Genomic DNA, 20,267 nt, shown 5'->3' on the forward strand with positions numbered 1-20,267 from the left:
ATGATGGTAGACAAAACAAACACATATCTCCTATAAAATCAAAACTATGAGGGATGTTTTCATAAAAAGAACCATCAATATATCACATTGACTCATTCGCATGGAATCCAACATATAGGAGATGGGTTATGAAGCCATTGGAGAGTAAATTGCATTCAACAAACAACCAAAGACAAAGTGGAATTGGAAATCAAAATTTCATCCATTTCGCAATTTGGGATTTAGGCAATGAGAATTCCCATCAAACATTAAAAAATTTGCCAACCTATTTTTTATCCAAAACTTCTCTAAAACCTTTAATTTAACACAATTCAAACCTAGGCATAATAAATTTCAGATATTAAAACCTAATTTTCAGCAATTTGCAGTGAATTTCGAAAGGACATAATTTTTTTTGATACTTACTGGAAATTCCCCAAAATGTAATTAACATTTGCTGGACAACACGATAAAATCCTACAAAACCTGAATCTAATGTAAAAATAGGATGAAGTCGAAATGGAGCCACGGACGCGTGACGGGAAAAGAAAACCTGAGAGTGAGGGAGAAGACGCCGATGAGAGGTGGTAGCGGTGCGTTTGGCTGGTCAGCGCTCAGTCGCAGAAGCCACCGACGTTGGCAGTGGAGAGATTGAGAAAGATTGCAGTGAGGGGGAGGGTTTTCGAAATTTAGGGGCTTTCCTTTACTTTCTTTCTTTCCATTCTTTTAACTTAAAACAAATAAATTTTATTTTATTATTACTATTTAATGCAGTTAAAAAATGTCATAGATTTATGACATTAAAAACTGTCATAAATTTGGCCAATCCGAAAATTTCCATCTTTTCCCGCCAAAAATGGGCATTTTGACAATTTGTGACAGTTTTTTTGTTCTTCTTTTAATTTGGATTGTATACAAATGTCATAGAATGTCATTTTTCTTGTAGTGCAATTTGTGGGGTCTAATTGAATTTCTTTAACTTCAAATTTTGCTTCAATCCTTCTATTTTAGTATTTTTAGAATACTTAATTTTTGGCATTGGTGTTAATTTTGCTTTATTTTTGTCTTTACACTCTTAAATTAATTAACTTTTGGCATTTCGACTTCTTCGCTATATAAAGGTTAGTACTTACTTTTATATACTCAAGACTCTTTCTTATTTTAAGTTTTTCCATTTTATTTTGATTTTTAATTACATGTTCTTTTGAAAATTGTTTGTTTATCTATTAATGTTGAGAATATCATAAATGTTCTCTACATTTTTTATTATTGAAATTTTGGGGGTTCTTTTTTTTTTTTTTTTTTTTTTTTGCTATTTTCACTATTTTCACTTTGCGGGAGAACAAAAAGGTAGAAGTAAAACATTTTATGTTTTATTTTATATTTTACTAAAATACTTTTTAGCAAGAGTAATACGTAAATGTAAAAATACTTTTTAGCAAGTGTAATATGTAAACTCCACCATTTGTGTATGGAAGGTGTTTGTGAATATGCCTGAGAGATGTGGATTGTGGCTTTGTTTTATACAATTTGTTTTAAGCATATTTTGACTGTTGAACTGGAAATGGACTTTTAGAATCCAACCCATTTGCTTTAATTGCACAAATCTCTAGTGGAAGGATTTGGCTGCAACTCATGCAGTCTAAATAATGGTTTGTTATTATTGTTAGCCTATTGGTACAATTCTAGTGTAATTATTAGAAACTTCCTGCCTTGAGTTTGGTATTTACTCACTAACTTTTCATGGTTGAATTTTAAGATCTATTTGAACTATCAACCCGAATTTGGAACTTCAATGTTGGGGCTTTGGTGAAAGAAAATGCTTGAACCCAAATTTGAATTGAATTGTATATGTAAAGTCCCAAAGGTAAAATATATATATATATACATTTTTATTTTCTTTTCTTTTCTTTTTCTTTTCTTTTCTCTCTTCTCCTTCCTCCCCGTGCGTTCTCCTTCCGTTCGCAGCAAGCAGCCGCTGACCATCCCTTCTCCTCTCCGTTCCGCCAGATCGAGCCGAACTCAACCGCAACATCTGTTTCTTCCTCCGTTCACCGAAGCCGAACCCACTTTCTTTCTTCTTTGATCCAAAACTGTCGCTGTAACCGTCGCGCCGCCGCGTAACTTTCCGTCCAGATCTGCACCGCAAGACCTTCCGCCGTTGCAACCGTTGCTCTTTCTCCGCTGCCCAGCCATCTCAGTCGGTTCTGTCTCCGTCGAAGCCACGGTTCTGCAACCGTCTCCGCCGGTTCTGTCTTCGTGAAGCCCTGCCGCGCAACCTCTGTTTCGAGCCGCCGCCCATTCCGTTCTCCTCTGTTTTCTGCACTGCCGCGCGACTCTCCGGCCGCGTCAGATCGTTGATCGATTTTGAGGCAGCCGCCACGTCTCCTTTGGCCGACCGCTGACCGACCCACACTTAGGATTTTTGCTGCGAGTCCGACAGTCGTGCGTTGAGGTGTGCTGCTGTCTCTGTTTTACAATTTTATCGAGGTTGCTTTGTTGGTAACAACTTAAGTATGAATGGTAATTGGTTTCAAAGTGGTTCAAGTGTTATGGTTGGAATGTTTAGCTAATTTGTTAATTGGTTCTTGAAGGTGTTGGGAGTAACGTTGGGCTCCCTTAAATTCACAACCAATTTGTGAATTGTTGAGGGTTCAGTTCGCCAATATATCGGTGAGTTGGAACTTACGTTGAGGAAAGTAAGTGAGATATGTATCGTGGAAGTAATTGAATTTTGTGTTGTTGTGCTTAGGATTGTTTCGAGGACGTTAGTTGATTAAGGAGCTTCCCCAACTTTGAGGTAAGGGACTTTCTACTGGACTCACCTAAAGTTTTGAGTTGTGTTGGACTGTATGGATGATGATTAAGATGTACATGTTTGGTTGCAGACTAAATGTTTAGTGTATGTTGTATTTGACTGGAAACATATATATATACATTGATGTGTGAATTGATGTGGATTGCCGAAAGTATACATGTGAATGACTGAAATTATGCTTATGTGTACATGATGATATTAATAGATTGTGCTGTATAAAGATTTGGATGTGAAACAGTGAATTTGTTTCGGTTGGATGTGGATTATACTGAACTGTGGTTTGTGCTGGTGAACTGAGGGGTGTATTGACTGTATAGTTTGATTGACTGACGTATTAGTATATTATTGACAAACATATGACTAAAGTGAGATAAGTTGACTGTTAGGACGTCGAGAGAAAGAACGTTATGTTTTGAAGTAACTGAAAGATGGATTGAATGGAATGAGGGGATAAATTGTTAGGTTGTATTGGGATGTTTACCTTGTAGGTGTCCCACGGGACCACCAATTTATTTTGCACCTTCGGGAGCATTTGACTGATATGTGTTTCTGCAGAACACTTGACTGATATGTACGTCCCTCGGGGCGTTAGACTGATATGTACGTCTCTCGGGGCGTTAGACTGAGATGTGTATCCTACGGGATCACAAGACTGCGACTGTACAGGGTGTCCCAATAGAACTTTAACAATTTATTTTCCCCTGACGAGACCAGTAGAGGGTCTCTTACTGAGTATTGTTATACTCACCCTTCTTATGTTTAATTTTCAGGCAAAGGAAATAAAGGTGGCAAACCGGCGAGGGCAGGAAGGAAGCGTGATTGCCATAGGGAATGTGTTATTTTGCTTCCGCTTATGATTTCTTTTAAGGTTTAAGATGTACTAAAACTTAGTTTACAAACTTTTATTTGTAAATAGTGTTATTGTTAAGTTTTCTTGAATATTTGAAAATCAGGCCTGACATGTTTTGTTTTTAAATTGACTTATGTTTCAATTTGTATCAACCAAAGTCTTTTGTCAAAAAAAAATTAACGACCTCGACTTACCCAGAAAAGTTGGGTCGTTACAGTATATTTATTAATCTCTAAAAAGTTTGGTAGTGTGACCTACAACAGTTTGACAACGATTTTAAGGATTAAGAAAATGTTGGAGTTTGAAAGGAAGAAATCAAAATTTCCAAGAAACAAGCAAACATAGTAAAGAAGAAAATGGGAAATGGTGAAATGAACGTGTTGCACTAAAATCCAAGTTTTAACTGTTTCCATGTCTTTGCTGCCTTCTCATATTTCAAAGGGAGAGAGTTGGTTTCTTGTTTTTGTTATTATTTTTTTCCATATTGTTTTGTTTTATGTTGAGCAATTAAATTGAAATAGCATTCAAGTATGTTAATTTGAAAAATATTGATCATTATTATTTAATTCTTGTTTTTTGTTTACTATGATTGTGGAGTTCTATTCTCTATTATTACGCAAGGACTACTCTTGTCAATTACTGTTCTATATCTTTGCTGAAGACATGATACTAGTAATGGTGGCTTGAACATTTGACATGAGAATGATTACAACACTGCCTCATGGAAAATCTTCACGTAAGTTCTTCTCTTCAATAGTTAAATATCTTATAAGACAATAAACATAAATTGCATATTTTCTGAGATAAGATGATAGATACATGTCAAATCTTTCCTTGGTTATTGAACCTTGGTTAATGAACACATGGATGAGTGGGTATGGCTGAGAGAGTCCAAGATATAATGAATACTTTAGTGAGTCATGTTGGATTGCCAGCCGAAGCCATTTTTTTCTAGGATTTTCTGGTGAATAAGTTGCATTTCTGCAGAACGAAGAATTATAACCATACACAAAATCTAATCATGAACCGATAAAACTGGTGGTGGAAATCCAGTTTTTTCAGTTGCATTTAAAGACACAGATTTCTACTCAGGAAGAAAATGGTATGTATAAGGGGACATTAGTGGCATATGTGAATTAAAAGACAATCTTGTTTGTTTTCTATTTTGATCTCAGTATTTACATTGCTCAAAAATTGGAAACTTGACTTCATTGAAATAGGAAATTGAATTTGTCACTTTTGGTTAGTGTTCTTGTACTGCAGCTTTGTTGAGCAGTATCCAAATAAAGTTGTTTGTGTGAAGTGAAAATAAGGATTATTGTGAATTAGTTTATGGTGTGCAACCATTGAAATTGACAAGGAAGACCTGAGATATTTAATATGGAAATTACGTACCTTATTTAATATCTGTTTGATAACCTTTTGTTCTTATTTTCTCACAACTTTTGGTGAACTTTTCACCTTCCTTGAAAATACATCTGAATCCTAAGCCATATTAAAAAAAAAAAAAGAAACACAAATGAAGTTTGTAAAAACTACCTATTTAGCTTTCTCACTTTTGACATGCTTTTTGTCCTTTTTGAAAACGTTTTCTTTATTAAAAGAAGTTTGGTGAATTACACATAGTGAAAGTAGTGTTTATAAGCTTAATCTAACTTTTCTTGACAAGGAAAAAATGTCATAATATACGAATTTGTGACATTTTGTTACTGTCGTCAATATCAAAATAATGACAATTTAATTTTATAAAAACTGTCATGATTGGCCGATCCTTGACAAGGAAAAAATGTCCTAATATACGAATTCCTTACATTATTGTAACTGTCGTCAATATAAAAAAGATGATATTTATTTTTAAAAAAACTATCACGATTGACATATTCTTGAAATATAAAAAAATGTCACAATGAACGAATTCGGGACATTTTTGTAACTGTCGTTAATATGCAAATGATAATAGTTATTTGTTGTCTAAAATAAAATATGATAGTTATTTGTTGTCATAAAATAGTAATTATTAACATTTATTTTCTGTTATGAAAAAAATTATTGTGACAGTATTTTCAAACTGTCATGGAAGGACTTTCCACAACAGGGATACTACGACTGTAAATAACTATCACAGATTTTGTTCACGACAGAAAATAACTGTCGTAGTAGACCATTTTTGTTGTAGTGCTTTTTCATGAAGAATTCAGGAACTAAAAATGACGAGAAGTAGGTTAAATTTCAGGATCAAAATTGAAAGTAAGCAAAAAGATGTGAGTTTGCTTTATCGTGTTTCGATCGAATTGTGTGTTAATCTATCAGGAATCTCATTTCAATTTCTTCAACTTAGTTGTAGAAGGTTCCAAAATGAAGAGTTTGATATAAAATACATAATTTTCTATTTAAGTATTGAAAAACTTATGACTAGTTGAATTTAACCTTCTAAAGTTGAAACTTACTGGAAAAGTATGGAATTAAAGACCACTAAGATTGATTTATGTTGGTTGTTTATGGTGTTAAGACTTTTAAGTTGAAGCTAAGCGTTCAAAAAGTATAATTTTAGCCTAAATTAAAATATGTAGGGTTTGATATAAATTAAAGATGAAAATGAGAATTTAAGCCTTTATAAAATAAATAGCTTAAACTATAGTAACGAAATTGGGGTAAGCGTATAATCCTCGCAGAACGAGTTCTGTTTTTTATTATGAATGGTTACTTTCAAACATTTGATACGAAAATTGTTTACTTTGGTTTTATCGATGAGGACGTTTGGTTTTGTTTATTAAGAAAACTCTGTTTTAGCTTTAAATTGCTGGAAAAAGTATGAAACATAATTATAGATGTTGGTTTATGGTAATGGAATGTAAAGGTTGGTTTCCAAACCACAAAACCAATGTACTAAGGTGATTTTACTCGTAGGCTAGTAAATGTATTTTCGTAGTGTCACCTATGGTTGTCAGGAGGTTCTGGGCTGAAAGAGGTCGTGACCGAAGATCCGAGAACCTGAGCCTAGGTGAGGATATGGAGGGAGAATTGAGATATGGCTTCGGGCCTATTATAACCCATGGTGGGTGTCTTTTTTACACAAAGGCAGCGGGTTCATGTTGTTACTGTGGTAAGCTAATAATGCGTGGACTCCGTTTGGGCACGTGTTTCCTTTGTGGTTATGGATCACATGTGAGCTATTCTGGGTCGTGTGTTTAGTATGCTATCGTGGTCGAATTAGATGGATGTTACTATTGTGGCGGTACTAAATATGTGTGACCAGTTGCGGCTGCATGATTCCTTGATCATGTGCGTGCTACTCTTTGGCCGTATGTTTAGACGTCTTTCCATGATCGGATTGGCTACAGTGTTGGTTGGTTGGTTGATTGGGGAAAATGTGATTATAATGTTTTATTTAATACATTATTTATCGATGCGTATTTACACATCTTGTGAAGCATATTTTTACGTGTATTTGTATCAAATTACTTGCTACTCACTAAGCATTCGGCTTATTTTTCAATATTTTCTCTCCCTTCCCAAGTAACAACCCAGGACCAAGCTTTGTTTCAGCTTAGTCTTCTTGTAGTCATCAATTTCTTTTTTTTTTTTTTTTGTGTGTTATAGTTTAAACTTTTGTAATTCATCACTGGTGGTTAGTCTCATCTAGAGACAATGTGGACTTGTGTTTTGGAAGATCCCTAATTAGTTTGAATACTTATATATGTAATAAGTAGTTTGCACCTTATATTGTACTTGAAGTTTTGATTCGATGTGAATGTGTGTGGTGAGACACACTAGTTGTATGTAGTATCTGAATTCCGTTTCAAATTTTATAGAAGTAGAATTACTACATTTTCAGGCTGTTGTTCCCTCATATTTTATGGGAGGTGCTGTCAACATTATTACTATACTTTACTCTTGAAAAGTCTGTGTTATTAATCTTACGTTTTCAAAGCATGTTTTAACGAGTAGGCTGACACCAGCATCTTCTTTAAAGAGGGAAGTTTTAGAACGGGGAGTGAAAGCTTGTTTCTAAATACACTATATATATGCATGGACATATAATATTTATAATAGTAAGTATTATTATTATTATTATTAGCTTATTATGCTCAATACTTCAAGGGAAGTGACAAGAAATGAATCAGACATCTAAAGTTGTGATCGAATTGGATGCAATAAAAGTTGCTTTATAGAGGAGTAGGGATTATCGTTATGATATCACTAACATTACTTTGTGGATGCGAACATAATAGAGGGGAGGCGGTGGTTATGACCATTGGGGGATTATCAAGGATGTTCTATTTTAAAGGTGAATGTCATGTGGTGGATGAGGCGGAATAACCATTTGAGGGCCGCCAACATCAGAATCAAAATGATGGTGTGGTGGAGGGAGTGGAATGATCATTTGCAGGCCACCTATGTCAGAATCAAGATGATGGTGTGGAGGAGGGGGTGGATGACCAGTTGAGGCCCGCCAACATCAGATTGTGGATGTTTGTGCGGTGGAGGTGGTGGGATGACCATTTGAGGGCCACCAACGTCAGAATCAAGATGATGGTGTGGATGAGGGGTGGAATGACCATTTGAGGCCCGCCAACATCAGATTGTGGATGTTTGTGCGGAGGAGGTGGTGGAATGACCATTTGAGGGCCACCAACATCAGAATCAAGATGATGGTGTGGAGGAGGGGGTGGAATGACCATTTGAGGACCGCCAACATCAGATTGTGGTTGTTTGTGCGGAGGAGGTGGTGGGATGACCATTTGAGGGCCACCAACGTCCGAATTAAGATGATGGTGTGGTGGAGGGGGTGGAATGACCAATTGAGGGCCACCAACATCGGATTGTGGAAGCTTGTGCGGTGGAGGAGGAGGGATAACCATTTGAGGGCCGCCAACATCGGAATCAAGATGATGGTGTGGTGGAGGTGGTGGAATGACCATCTGTGGTCCACCAACGTCTGAATCAAGATGATGGTGTGGCGGAGGGGGTGGAATGACCATTTGAGGTCCGCCAACATCAGATTGTGGGTCAACATGAAGCAACACTGTAAATACACAAACAAAGAATTAGAATACATGCATACGTGATATATGTATATGTATATATATACAAACGGAAAATAATATTCTTGTATACGTACCACGACAATGTGACATTGTGGCTATGGATAAAAGCGATAGAAAAAGAAGATAAATTCTTTGTGTTTTCTCCATATTGGTCACTAGAAAATGGAGAATAGAAGATTAATCTTGTGGAAATGGATGGAGGAACGAAGGGTTTATATAAGATGGCTTTGTGGGCCAAAACAAGAATTATAGTTTAATCATAATCGGTACGCAACTCAATAAAATTGAAATTGATAAAGTTATACCCAAGCAGTTTTAATGGTCCATTTTAATGCCTAAAACTCAACAATCTTAACTTTCATCTAAAAACATCCAATATCGTGCTTAAGAGAATTTAATTACTACTTAGAGAAATTAAATGAGAATAACAAAAAGAAGTTATCCGTGAAAAAAATAATTTCATATGCTCGTATTACCATAAATCTTCCAACAATAACCTTCTGTAAAAAAAAACACAAAATCTTAGTTAATGATGGTAGTTATAACAGTTTATGTCAATGGATATCAGTGCATTTTGAGAACTAAAAAATCCATCGTCCAATTCCTCCGCCTCTCCAATTTGTCCTAAAAACAATTTTAAAAGTAAAAAGTAAATTTTTGGGAACTTTTAATCAAAAAAAAAAAAAAAGAAACAAAGGAAAAAGGAAAAAAGAAAAGATTGTATGAATTAATTATTGATGGTTGTCTTAAAACCATCGAAACAAGCAATACTCTACAAAGAAGTAAATTTTATCGCTCGTAGGTCTATGGCTTGAATCTCTCATCTTCTATTGATATTGAAAAAATGAAATTTATTAACCAAATTACTATTAGGATATATTTTATCTAACTTAATTAGGTTGTTATATAATTTTAACTTGTGTTGTTGAATGAGAAGTTTTTTACTAATCGCAAATTGCCCCATCATTTCTTAGACTAGAAGATATAATGCTAAGAAAGTTAGCAAAAGAGGTAAAATTGAACCAAGGAACGAACTATAGCTTAAGGGGTGATGGTGCCTTGATGAAATATGATAGGTTGTGTGTCCCTAGAAACCAAGGCATAAAAGATCAAATTTTAGAGGAAGCATATAGTTCTGCATATGCAATTCATTCTGGCAGTACAAAGATGTATAGAACTTTAATTTATTGGACCTTATGAGATATTAGAACGTATTGGGCTTGCAGCGTACAATATGGTATTGCCTATGGAACTTTCGAGGATTTGTGATGTGTTTCATGTGCGATGTAGCGTAAGTACGTTTCTGATCCATCTCATATTCTTGAAACACAACCAGTTCATTTGAAAGAGAACTTGTCTTACAAAGAGGAGCCAACACAAATTCTTGATAAGAAAGAGCTGGTGCTAAGGAACTAAGTCATACCGTTAGTTAAAGTTCTTTGGGGGAACCATATTTATGAAGAAGCAACATGGGAGACTGAGCAGGCAATGAAGGCTCAATACCCACAGCGTTCCACATCATCACCATGATCGAATTTCAAGGACGAAATTATTAAAAAGAAGATAGTAACGTGTAAGCCCTCGTTCTTTTCTCCTTTTATTTATTAATATTTTTAAGTTTGAAAAACAAGTTTAAATCTAATAGTTAATGTCTAAAGGTTGAATTGTTTTAATAAGGTAAATTGGTTTTAATAAGAAAGTTTGGAACAAATTTAGGTTGGTTTAAGGCTTCGACTTTTTGAGGTGTTGAAAAGAGTAAGGTAGGGGCAAAAAATGAGTTTATTTTGAAAGTGAGGGGTATTTTTGTCTATATCTATTATTAGTATTTTTCTTATATGAAGCAATTAAAAGAAAAAGAGGAGGGGAACGTCTACAAGAGGTCTTGAGTGCACGCCCTCCCCTTCCTTCGAGTTGTTCCCTCTCTCCCACCTTGTTCTCTTTCCTTGGTTTGCCGCCATACCTGCCGCCTCGTCCTCACGTTTCAGGACAGCCACAAACCGCGTCGTTCATCTCCTTCGCGTCGTTTGGTGTCGCTTTGAAGCCTTGTCTCCATCTAATGACGCGTCACTCGATTCACTAGACGACGACGTGCACACCGGCTAGCAAAGCCCTACCACATCGCCCTTAACACAGTCGTAAGTCGGTTCTTCAACACCTCTCCTATAGCCGTCATGCGTGGTAGCTGACTAGAGGCCAACCGAATCTTTGTCCATCTCCATTCTTCTTTCAGTTCCTACTCTTAGAGTAAGATTTTTATGGTTCGGGGTTGTTTTCTTTAGGCGATTGTGAATACCTATTAAGTTTTAAACTTAACTTTTTCCACAACATTTTGGATGTTAGATTTGATTATTATAGGAGTTGGAGCTTGTTGTCCAGCCGTTTAAGAACCCAAAATCGAGTGTTTTGACACAACTTTGGTAAATTTCTAAACTTCTTGGAGTCAATCTTAAATACCTGTTTGATTCTAGTGCTATCTTTAAGTAACCAATGATGGTGGACGGTTGATTTGAACTAAGAAGGTACTTAGGATGTTGCCCATTGAAATCAAGGGTACTATGTTGAGTTCTTGGTAACATTTGGAATAGTTTCCACAAATCATCTCTGGTTTTTATAGTGGTTTGAGGTACACAAGAAGAATTAAAATATACAATTTGATTCGTTTGAAAGTTCACTCAATTTCTAACAAGTTTCATGAATAAAATTTGAGCAAATTCTGAGGCTAAGTGAATGATTTTTGAAGTAGAAAATAGACCATAGACTTTTCACGTAATTCCAAGAAGCCTCTGGTTTTTCGAGTATCCAATAATGTATAGGTGGAATTAAAAGCTCTATTTGGTATGGTTAGAAAGCTTGTTAAATTTCCTACAACCACTACAACAAAATCTATCTACTACAACAGTTGTTTACATTAGAAAATGGAAGGGAGGAAAAAAAAACTGTCACAAAAGGTAAAAATACCCGTCATTTGTGGGAAAAGGCGAAATTTTTCAGATAGCATTTTTTGCGACAGTTATTTGATGTCGTAGAAGATACATCAAATAATTTATTTAATTTATTAAAATTCAATTCAATTTAAATGAAAAGTAAAGGGTTTTAAGGCTTTTCCCCCAAATAAAAATTTCCCCAAATTAAAAACCCTCATTCCTCTCGCAAATAAGCCATCTCAAAACGCGAAGAAGACCATCTTTGGATGACGCCCGTTCCCATCACCACCACCGCCTTCTCATTCCCGTCTCCTCACTCTATTACTATCGCAACCTCCTTTATCGAACGACAAACCTCCTCTATGATAACCTGTTTAATCTGTGCCTGTCATCTCCAATCCACCGCAATCTCTTCAACATTCAAACCACGACCGTCACCTCCTCTGTCGGTAAGTCATTTGTTCCTTTTCTCTTTCTCTCTCTTCGCAAAGTTGTTCTCTTGTCACTACTTCCCTCAACTCCATGAGTCGGTAAGGTCTTAAATTTTCAACTTCGTTTGAATTTCCACTTTTGCGCAAACACCCCTATGTGATGTATGTGAAATAAATGTTGGATTTATCTTTAACTTAAATTAGACCAAAAAATGTTAAGACTTGAAGCTGAAAGAGAGCAAGACAAAAAGGGAGAAGGTCCTGAAAATGTCCTTCATGTGTTTAGGTTTATGAGATGTTTATTTAAGGAAATTTTGATTTAAGATATATTCTTTTATTATATGACACCTCCCCTTGTCTTAATTTTATATAATACTATTTGGTGATGTGTTTTGTTTGTTTTTCTACTGTGCATTTTTTCATGAGAAGATTGTTCTTTGGTGTTTAGGGGAGCCTAATAACTTCATCCTTAGCTGAGCAAGAGTTCTCTAACTCTAACTTAGGAGGAGCCTAAAGGTAAGTATTTGTTGATGGTAGTAGACACAGTAGACCTTTATTTATCAACACTACAAGAAAAATGGTCTACGACGACAGTTATTTATTGTCGTGAACAAAATCCATGACAATTATTTTCAGTGATAGAAGCGGGAGTTATGGAAAGTCCTTCCATGACATTTTTCAAAAACTGTCTCCATAAGTTATTTCATTACATAACATAAATGTCGTTAGTTAGCATTCTACGACATCAAATAACTGTAATATTTTATTTTATGACAATAAATAACTATCATCATTTATGTATTAACGACAGTTAAATAAATGTCATGAATTCGTTTATTGTGACATGTTTTAAATGTCACGAATATGTCAATTGCGACAATTTTTTTTAAAAAAATGTCATTGTTTTGCTACTGATGACATTTTTTTCTGTCAAAGATAGGACAATCGTGACAATTAATTTTGTAAAAAAAACTGTCATTGTTTTCGTATTCACAACAATTAATAACTGTTAAAAATTCATATATTACGACATGTTTTTCCTGTTGCAAATTACTCGATTAGTACAGTTTTTTCCTGTTCTCCTTGCCACTCCGCCATTACACGAACCATTTGAATGACAATAATGTAGCTGACAATGACAATTTTGAATTTATAATATTGACACCCATATAGAAAAAATTAGCCAACAATTTAATATATATACGCTATAATACAATTTATAATATTCGTACATTTCCAATCAAGTTCCAACAATTTACAAGTACAGAATCTCAGCCCTTAATCAAAAAATATTTTAAATAGCATCAGAATACATATAACAAGATTTTCTGCTAAAGCATAAACGACCAACCGAGAATGTTTGTCTCTGAAAATGTTCTTTGAAAGTAAACTCATGAAGTTGTCGACTCCAGTTGAACCTACGAAGACAACATGAATATAAGCATCCATCATAGAACAAGAGAGTACAACTCTTATAGAAAATTTCAACATTGAGAATTACCTATCACTACATACGTCGATAAGATAAACAACTACATAGCAGAGCACACATGTAGAATAACAACATCAACTTAACATCCACTTGGTCTACCATATTGGAACTTTTTACAAATTACAACTCTTGTATCATTACTCTTTAGAAAACTTAGCTGGATATAAATAAGTAATCAACAAGAAAATTCTTGAATAAGTAATCATAAGTAATAATCGAGATGAATGAAACTTAAGAATCCATTAGTAGTTCACTGTCACTAAGGTTGGAAGAAACGTTATCCAACAAGAACCAAAAAGTTTCCATCTTAAGGAGTCAAACACTTTCAAATCTACAAATATCAGAAAGAAGACAGTTTTCATGTGCAATCCACTTCAGTTAATGAAGCCAAGAAATATTAAGGTACTAGGAAAATGAAACTAGAACAACTTGTATCATTTATGGCTTGACAGAATTTAAAGGTCTCCTAGTTTCTTATAAAAAAAAGCTCTACCAATGAGTACCGACATAAAATCCATGACAATTTACACAAGTACCAATTTAGCAATAGCAATAAGTACAGACATAACACCCATGGCAATTTACACAAGTAGCAATAGTCAACCACTATAAGCATACTATTCATGATAAAAAACAAAATTGTAGCATCCTAGCAGGTATATTGTTGGTATCGATAGGTTGTTTTCAAGTATTTATCTTGTTTCGTAAAGCAAAAATTCAATAGTTTGTTTTAGCATATATAACCACTAAAATTGAATAATGACAAATCATCAAAGAGTGAAAAATGGAAAGCCAATAACTTCAACAAACTAAAGTTGTAAGAGTATATACTTTGAAATAAATATTACCTGTTAACTATATCGTTAGATTGTTCTTATCTTCTTTATATGTTAGAGGTATCCTCTTGAGTTGCTAGCCTTCATAAGATATATACCTTTATTATCTGACGTGCTCCATTTCTATTGGATGCTTGCCAATTCTCTATGATCATACATCTGAAGGCTGAATCACATTTTCATCATGTAATCGGACTTTAGTGATTGGATTTGGACGTTTAAGATCATGCAAAATAAGAAGCACAAATGTAGATATGCAACGTAATATGTTTACAATAAGAAAACTAAAACTTCTAAATGAATTCTGAATCTTTATACACCCCGAGTATGATGACATGCACAAAATTCTTCTCCTAGATTCAATGTATAGAGATGAATATTGTTTATGGATACCTTACTATGATTTCCTTACAATGTACAATCTACTTGAAGGTAGTTGAGGTTCTAAAGTACCTAAATACACCGTTCCTACAAATTGGAACCGATAGTCTGTCAGAGATAAAAAATATCTAATATAAGAACTTTTGTGGTTAGCTTTTTGAACATCTTAACTTTTAACAAGTCAATAAGAAATGGAAACAAGAGCATACCATTACAGAAAATCAAGCACATTTCAGCTTTAAAATTATTGTAAACATATATGGTTTAATTTAAAATTAGAAACAATTGAAAATCTTCTTAGGAGCAGTTCCAGTAGCTCTGTGTTTGGCAGCAATTTCCTCTGCCTTTGCCTTTAGCTTTTCTTCTCCATGCTTTGCTTCAATTAACAACCTTATTTTCTTATGTTGTTTTGTGTATCAATGCTATTTTGTTCTTCATTTTCTCTATATACTCACCCTTCTTCTTCTCAAATTTTTCATGCTCTCATTACAAAATCAATCCAAATGAAATCGACAAAAAAGAAAAAAAAAACATAGTTGTAAAGAGCAGTTCCGTCAATGAAGAGAAATATCGAATTACAGATTTTGGAATCTTCACTGAGGTTGTGAGTTTATATTTAATGAATTTTTCTAAAATCTAGAACTAAAATCGTAAATAGCATCTACATACTATACAAATAAAACTTAAACACATTACATATATTTTGTTTTCTAATTACCTCAATTTGTTTTAGTTCAGCCTCAAGAGCTGCTTTCTTGTTGTTCTCCCATGACCCAATGCGTTCCATCCAGAAAAACACATATATAAAGCAAATAATAGCATCAAAGGGGTTAAATTCCATTGAGCTCCCTATTCAACTCTTCAGTATCAATCAGAATTTTAGAATTATTAACCCAAGGGCTGAGAAATATAAAATAAATTTGGAAACAAAAGAAAATTCCATTGAGCTCTTTAAGGAGGAAGCAAAAGATTGTATTCTTTTGAAATTAACTTTCTCAAAAGAAGCAACAATCTCTTATCACAAACTAGTAACATAGATTCCCCACTGCAAATAGGAGAAAAGAACTAACATCAACAAAGTAGATAGAATTTTGGACAAAGAGTAACATAACATGAAGTTAGGAACATGCAGTAAACAAAATCTCATGAAGATTAAGCACATCAATACCCACAACTAGATCCTAAAAAAAATAAGAATCTGAAACTAGATCCTGAATAATAGCATATCTTATAATCCAATGAACACCAATAATTATCCTACTGTGCAAACATGGAAATTACTTATGTAGATTGGAACCCACAATTTTCAATTTGAAAATCTACTTCCTTGAACCAATGAAATCAATTAGTTCAAAGGAGTAACAAACTACAAACAAGTTAGCATTAATGAACCGTATCTACATTAAAATAATATAAATAAAAGACAAATTCACTCTCCCCTTTCTCTACTCCACCCCACTAAGTCTATATATTTGTAATTTACCCACTCACTCAAAACAACATTCAAGGAACAAATCAAGTGAAAGAAAACCTTTTCCAATTCCTTGCCATAAATCTACTAAATAATGCAAATTAACTATAAAAAATTCAGAAATCAATGAATAGGTAATGATATTTTTACGAAAATAATAAAGAATACTTGTTGTCATATAATCTTAAAAATTAATGATACGCACAGAAGAAGTATTGAATAACATAATTCAAGGATTGTTGTGTGACTCAAACATCCTATATCGGGACAAACACAATCACACAACATCATTAGCATTTCAATACATTCATAAATAATAATATATCGTTTATCTGTTTCTTTCCTTCATACAATCCTAAAGAGTTTACAACTCTTTTTTTAAATATCTCATTCGTCTTTTGATATACGCTCATCTTGAAAATCCCCTCTCTCCAAAAAAAAAAAAAAAAGGACAGATTTCATTCTCCAATCTCTCCATCCATTTCCACACCCACCCTAATATTTAATATTTACAAAGAATCTTATTAAAAAAAAAAACTTAGCATGTTTTTCCAAAATGCCACTTAAACTAGTGGCATCATGATCATTAATCTATCGATTGAGAGTGACAGAAACATCGATAGAGAGCTCTAACAAGAGAATATTAACATTCACCATGCTAACCTTTTGAGTGGTAAGAAAAAATTGAGATGAAATTCTTCAAGACTTGAACTTCTCAATGTACTGTAACCCAACTTCGACTGAATCTACACGTAAACATTAAGTCATCAGAACTTGAATGTCATCAACACACAAAAAAAATTCATGCTTCTTGTATTCTACAAGATACTCTTATTACTTCATTGGTTGTCTTCAAACATTATCACTTTCAATAAAAACAACCAAAGTCCATAAACAGATTGTATGTTATTATTGGAAAACAAAATAATTGAAAACATAGGACCATTTTCAAACCATTAAGCAATCACTATAGGACCAACCATCAATAAAAACATATTTACAAATATGTAAAGTAGATCAGATACGTCCAAAACTAAAGGACTAAATGAGTTAACGTCCAGAAAAAAAAAATCCAGACATGCATATACACACCAAATGCTTACAAAATCAATATAACAATCTTCCAAAGTACCCTACCCAGAATAATAATCTCGTGACAAATAAGTGTCCTTAAGAGGACCAAATTGCACAAATAATCCCGTAGGTCGTCTGACCTGCAAAATACATACCGATGAAGAAGTTGATCAACTTAATAGAGAACAAAACCAAACACAATCTCCTTTTTCCCTTTGTCTTCTCAACAAAATAAAACGTTTCTTAGAATTTTCCTAATTCAAACGAACGAAAATCAATTAAAAATCAACTAAATGCTTCATTGAGGCATTTCATCAAACACATTGTAATCAAACATATCGTAAGCAACCAAAATGCTTCATCACATAACCAACCATAAAGAAAAAATGTGATTCACATTAGAAAAATGATCGTAAACAACAATATTGAATATGATGAATATGATGGTAGACAAAACAAACACATATCTCCTATAAAATCAAAACTATGAGGGATGTTTTTCATAAAAAGAACCATCAATATATCACATTGACTCATTCGCATGGAATCCAACATATAGGAGATGGGTTATGAAGCCATTGGAGAGTAAATTGCATTCAACAAACAACCAAAGACAAAGTGGAATTGGAAATCAAAATTTCATCCATTTCGCAATTTGGGATTTAGGCAATGAGAATTCCCATCAAACATTAAAAAATTTGCCAACCTATTTTTTATCCAAAACTTCTCTAAAACCTTTAATTTAACACAATTCAAACCTAGGCATAATGAAATTTCAGATATTAAAACCTAATTTTCAGCAATTTGCAGTGAATTTCGAAAGGACAGAATTTTTTTTGATACTTACTGGAAATTCCCCAAAATGTAATTAACATTTGCTGGACAACACGATAAAATCCTTCAAAACCTGAATCTAATGTAAAAATAGGATGAAGTCGAAATGGAGCCACGGACGCGTGACGGGAAAAGAAAACCTGAGAGTGAGGGAGAAGACGCCGATGAGAGGTGGTAGCGGTGCGTTTGGCTGGTCAGCGCTCAGTCGCAGAAGCCACCGACGCTGGCAGTGGAGAGATTGAGAAAGATTGCAGTGAGGGGGAGGGTTTTCGAAATTTAGGGGCTTTCCTTTACTTTCTTTCTTTCCATTCTTTTAACTTAAAACAAATAAATTTTATTTTATTATTACTATTTAATGCAGTTAAAAAATGTCATAGATTTATGACATTAAAAAACTGTCATAAATTTGGCCAATCCGAAAATTTCCATCTTTTCCCGCCAAAAATGGGCATTTTGACAATTTGTGACAGTTTTTTTGTTTTCTTTTAATTTGGATTGTATACAAATGTCATAGAATGTCATTTTTCTTGTAGTGCAATTTGTGGGGTCTAATTGAATTTCTTTAACTTCAAATTTTGCTTCAATCCTTCTATTTTAGTATTTTTAGAATACTTAATTTTTGGCATTGGTGTTAATTTTGCTTTATTTTTGTCTTTACACTCTTAAATTAATTAACTTTTGGCATTTCGACTTCTTCGCTATATAAAGGTTAGTACTTACTTTTATATACTCAAGACTCTTTCTTATTTTAAGTTTTTCCATTTTATTTTGATTTTTAATTACATGTTCTTTTGAAAATTGTTTGTTTATCTATTAATGTTGAGAATATCATAAAATGTTCTCTACATTTTTTATTATTGAAATTTTGGGGTTTTTTTTTTTTTTTTTTTTTTTTTGCTATTTTCACTTTGCGGGAGAACAAAAAGGTAGAAGTAAAACATTTTATGTTTTATTTTATATTTTACTAAAAATACTTTTTAGCAAGAGTAATACGTAAATGTAAAAATACTTTTTAGCAAGTGTAATATGTAAACTCCACCATTTGCGTATGGAAGGTGTTTGTGAATATGCCTGAGAGATGTGGACTGTGGCTTTGTTTTATACAATTTGTTTTAAGCATATTTTGACTGTTGAACTGGAAATGGACTTTTAGAATCCAACCCATTTGCTTTAATTGCACAAATCTCTAGTGGAAGGATTTGGCTGCAACTCATGCAGTCTAAATAATGGTTTGTTATTATTGTTAGCCTATTGGTACAATTCTAGTGTAATTATTAGAAACTTCCTGCCTTGAGTTTGGTATTTACTCACTAACTTTTCATGGTTGAATTTTCAGATCTATTTGAACTATCAACCCGAATTTGGAACTTCAATGTTGGGGCTTTGGTGAAAGAAAATGCTTGAACCCAAATTTGAATTGAATTGTATATTTATTAATCTCTAAAAAGTTTGGTAGTGTGACCTACAACAGTTTGACAACGATTTTAAGGATTAAGAAAATGTTGGAGTTTGAAAGGAAGAAATCAAAATTTCCAAGAAACAAGCAAACATAGTAAAGAAGAAAATGGGAAATGGTGAAATGAACGTGTTGCACTAAAATCCAAGTTTTAACTGTTTCCATGTCTTTGCTGCCTTCTCATATTTCAAAGGGAGAGAGTTGGTTTCTTGTTTTTGTTATTATTTTTTTCCATATTGTTTTGTTTTATGTTGAGCAATTAAATTGAAATAGCATTCAAGTATGTTAATTGAAAAATATTGATCATTATTATTTAATTCTTGTTTTTTGTTTACTATGATTGTGGAGTTCTATTCTCTATTATTACGCAAGGACTACTCTGGTCAATTACTGTTCTATATCTTTGCTGAAGACATGATACTAGTAATGGTGGCTTGAACATTTGACATGAGAATGATTACAACACTGCCTCATGGAAAATCTTCACGTAAGTTCTTCTCTTCAATAGTTAAATATCTTATAAGACAATAAACATAAATTGCATATTTTCTGAGATAAGATGATAGATACATGTCAAATCTTTCCTTGGTTATTGAACCTTGGTTAATGAACACATGGATGAGTGGGTATGGCTGAGAGAGTCCAAGATATAATGAATACTTTAGTGAGTCAT

General features: G+C 33.7%; 2 long non-coding RNA genes across 3 annotated transcripts; one reads left to right on the forward strand and one right to left on the reverse strand.

Annotated features, from left to right (window-relative positions):
• The first annotated feature begins 2,161 nt into the window (after positions 1–2,161).
• Positions 2,162–3,579, forward strand: LOC116402828. Its single transcript, XR_004215481.1, has 4 exons — positions 2,162–2,434; positions 2,574–2,652; positions 2,732–2,779; positions 3,568–3,579. It is a non-coding gene; the product is annotated as an uncharacterized LOC116402828 (long non-coding RNA).
• A 9,829-nt stretch (positions 3,580–13,408) lies between these two features.
• Positions 13,409–16,720, reverse strand: LOC116402614. Of its 2 annotated transcripts, none has more exons than XR_004215057.1 (4): positions 15,478–16,720; positions 14,772–14,846; positions 14,391–14,544; positions 13,409–13,468 (listed from the first exon to the last, which is right to left on the reverse strand). It is a non-coding gene; the product is annotated as an uncharacterized LOC116402614 (long non-coding RNA). The 2 variants fall into 2 exon arrangements; XR_004215058.1 differs by having other exon boundaries at positions 14,772–14,867.
• Between the last annotated feature and the right edge of the window lie 3,547 nt (positions 16,721–20,267).

This window comes from Cucumis sativus, chromosome 3, assembly GCF_000004075.3.
Source record: "Cucumis sativus cultivar 9930 chromosome 3, Cucumber_9930_V3, whole genome shotgun sequence".
Lineage (NCBI taxonomy): Eukaryota > Viridiplantae > Streptophyta > Magnoliopsida > Cucurbitales > Cucurbitaceae > Cucumis > Cucumis sativus.